The sequence below is a fragment of the Centropristis striata genome, chromosome 9 (genome assembly GCF_030273125.1).
Source record: "Centropristis striata isolate RG_2023a ecotype Rhode Island chromosome 9, C.striata_1.0, whole genome shotgun sequence".
Taxonomy (NCBI): domain Eukaryota; kingdom Metazoa; phylum Chordata; class Actinopteri; order Perciformes; family Serranidae; genus Centropristis; species Centropristis striata.
The window spans coordinates 27,769,405-27,773,315 of NC_081525.1; the positions used below are offsets into that span (position 1 = coordinate 27,769,405).

The following is a 3,911-nucleotide window of genomic DNA, read 5'->3' on the forward strand; positions in this document are numbered from 1 at the left end:
CGTCAGGGACTGGGAGCATGATTTCTTGTGACCAACAAGATCAACTAAAACTTGTATCATTCATTTTATTTAATTTGTTTAACTGCAACCGATATGGGCTTGCATTAGCGGGCTAGCGTTAGTGGGCTAGTGTTAGCTTACAACAAATTTTAACATTTACATGTTAAGTTCAGTGTTAATAAGAACGTAATCACTGTCCATAGCATTCAAGACCAGCAGTGATATTATTATGTGGCCCACAGGTCCATGGAAAATCAAACAGGTTTCGAGACACAGCACTAGCACAAGCCCAGCAAAAGAACTAGGTTCACATTTGTCAAAAAGGGGTATTTGAGGATGAAGACTTGGTTTGTAAGGTAAAGGTTGTGATGGTTAAGGTTAGTGTAAGGGGCTAAGGAATGCATTATGTCAACAAAGGGTCCTCACAAAGATAGAAGTACAACGATGTGTGCGTGTAAAATGGCATGTATGTGACTGTTTGTAACTGCTTCTTATATTTTGATGCAATAAGATGTTTCCACAGGTTAAGAAAAGTGAGGGGGAAAATCCTCGAGAGTGAGGACACTATGTTTTAAGATTTTGATTAGTCAGTTTAGATTGGGGTTAAGGGTAAATTTAATTAGGCTAATTGTAACCACAACCCTAAACCTAATCCCTAAGGTTTGGGTTAAGATGAGGTATGTAGGCAAGAGTGGTAGAATCTTCTAAATGTGCTCAATGAATGTCCTCTCAAGCATAGTATTATTAATGTGTTTTGCTCTTATGAAGCCTTAGATTTGCAAAGTGTGGTCAGTAAGGTTCACCACCTGTGCAGTAAATCATGGTTGATTAATTCCAAAGTACTAGGTGATGCATTAACAGTTCCCACTGCTTCATTGAATGTTTTGGCTTGCCTTTAAGTTAATGGAATCTTTAAAGTCGTGTCCACACGAATAATGCATTTTAATTGCTATTTACAGGTCAGACGGTGTCCTGCCTTGTTTAGGTTTGGTTGAATGGATGAACAATTCTGACATCCTCTGCTTGGTCCTCGGGGTCTGCAGTTATTTTATTTCATGTCACCTTCACTATCATATCAGCCACTTTTAAGTAGCATGGCAATAAACGACATTCAGCACAAATTCGCCACAGTGATTATCCTGAAAAGCACAGGGGATGTAAAGGGATTGTACAAAGCAAATTCACCTGAATCAAATGGGCATTATGAGTAGTTATCTGCTCTACCTGCTGGTAGGCCCGTAGATTGTCATCCCATTGAATAAACTGATATATTACATGTTGTTGTTAAGCAGTCAAGTCAATTTTATTCATATAACCCAAAATCACAAATCACAGATTTGCCTCAAAGGGCTTCACAGACTGTACATGGTCCCACTGTCCTTAGACCCTCACAGCGGCCAGGAAAAAACTCCTCAAAAAACCCTTTAACAGGGGAAAAAGAAGAAGAAACCTCAGGGAGAGCGACAGAGGAAGGATCCATCTCCCAGGATGGATAGACGTGCAATAGATGTCGTTGTACAGATCAACAGAGTAGAATAGAGTAGAGAGGTAGCAGGTGATGAAGCGCCACCATTGGCCAGTTTTGATGGTGAGTGGACCACAGAAGAGGATTATTATTATTGGGACATCAGAGAGAGGGAAGAAAAGAGGGGCCCAGTGTATCGTGTCCCCCGACACATTGGGCCTATAGTGGCATGACTAGGGGCTGGTCTAAGGCCTCAGCCAGCCCTAACTATAGGCTTTGTCAAAGAGGAAAGTTTTAAGTTTACTCTTAAATAAAGAGAGGGTGTCTGCCTCCCGTACTGAGACTGGGAGATGAGTCCACAGGAGAGGAGTTTGATAACTGAAGGCTCAGGCTCCCAATCTAGTTTTAAGGACTTTCGCAACCACAAGTAACCTAGAATTTTGGGAACGTAGTGCTCTAGAAGGGTAATATGGCACTATGAGGTCTTTAAGATATGATGGTGCCTGACCAATGAGTGCTTTGTAAGTAAGAAGAAGGATTTCAAACTAAATTCTGGATTTTACAGGGAGCCAGTGCAGCAAAGCTAGAACAGGAGAAATATGGTCTCTTTTCTTGGTTCTTGTCAGTACACGAGCCGCAGCATTCTGTACCAACTGAAGACTTTTAAGGGGTTTATTGGAGCAGCCTGACAGTAAGGAATTACAGTAATCTAATCTTGAAGTAACAAAAGCATGAAATAATTTTGCATTCTGCATCCTTGTGTCTAATTTGTGTAATATTATGTAGGTGAAAAAATGCAGTCCTTGAAGTTTGTTTTATATGGGACTTAAATGATAGATCCTGATCAAAGATAACTCCAAGATTCCTTACTGTGGTATTGGAGGCCAGGGTAATGCCATCGATGCTAATTAAGTCTTAAGATAGAGTTTCGGAGGTGTTCGGGTCCCAGCACAATTACTTTAGTTTTATCTGAGTTTAACATTCGGAAGTTGTGTACCATCCAGGTTTTATATGTCCTGAAGGCATGCATTAAGTTTGGCTAGCTGATCAGTTTCACCTGGCTTGATATATATATATATAACTGAGTGTCATCAGCATAACAATGAAAGTTAATTGAATGTTTTCTAATGATATTACCTAGAGCGAGCATATAAAGGGTGAATAAAATTGGTCCAAGCACAGAACCCTGTGGAACACCGTGGTTAACATCAGTGTGCACGGAGGATTCATTGTTCACATGAACAAACTGGAACCGGTCTAATAAGTATGATTTAAACCAGCCCAGTGCCGTTCCTCTAATGCCAATTACATGTTCCAGTCTCTGCCATAGGATACGATGGTCAATTGTATCAAATGCAGCACCCAGATCTAGCAAGACAAGGAGAGTCCCTTGCCCGAAGAAATTAAAAGGTCATTTGTATTTTTTTTACCAGTGCTGTTTCTGTGACTTCTAAATCCTCATATAAACTACTGTGTTGTAGAAAATCACAAAGCTGATTTGCGACTGCTTTCTCCAGGATCATAGAGAGGAAGGGGAGGTTAGATATTGGTCTGTAGTTTACTAAAATGGACCAGGATAAATCTGCAGGTGAGGAACTGACCCTGAAACTCATTTACCTCCCCCTGGGGAAAAGCTTTTGGACGCCGAAGGGGGCGAGATGCATGAGCGCCTGCTGGATGACCTGGAACTACTCAATGCGTGATCGGACCGAAGGGTGAGCCAATACTCTATTCAACTAAAGCAATTTGATATATGTATAGTTGGGAATTATGCATAGAAGAAGCTGTTGTTTCTATCAAGCCGCCGCAAATGACTCATAAAATATTGTAGTTGTGCTGACTTACTGCATGGGAAAAACCCCAGGGCGTTTAGTTGTGTTCCTTTTGTTGCTTATTTGGCTTTCATAGTTTATCTATTTATTTTTTCATAATTCATGGTAGAGGGCTGGAGTGGAACTCATGATTAAGTTAAATACTCATGATTAAGTTAAAGTTAGCCACAATTGAATAAACTGTGACTCAATCATTGTCACCTTATACAATAGAACGAGGTGAAGCAGACTGGAAGGGAGGTGTCAACAGTTCACAATTGTTCTCAATCTTAGGTGTGAAAGCTGTTGCCATTGATCCTGTGTTCTCATCATTCCTTTTATTAGTGATCCTTTGTTATTTCCTTTCCTTTAAGTTAACATTTATCCTTTTTTAGTGAGTTTTAACTTAATCCTTTATAAACATGGGTTGTGCATTGGCAAAAAAGACAACCCCATCACTTCCACTCACAAGACCGGTACAAATCATGATTGAAAAAAATGGTGAGCGGTCTTGTAAACAGCTTAACCTGTGGGAATATTTAGGATTTCCAACTGAAGGTAGTTTCAGCACCAATCAGCTGGCAATTCAAAAATTCCGACTACAAAAATATGAAAGGAAACATAAAAGGGCTAGA

The 3,911-nt window shown here is 40.1% G+C and overlaps 1 pseudogene; it reads right to left on the reverse strand.

Moving 5' to 3' along the window:
- Positions 1 to 1,728: 1,728 nt before the first annotated feature.
- On the reverse strand, positions 1,729 to 2,618 carry LOC131977529 (uncharacterized; annotated as a pseudogene).
- Positions 2,619 to 3,911: the final 1,293 nt, after the last annotated feature.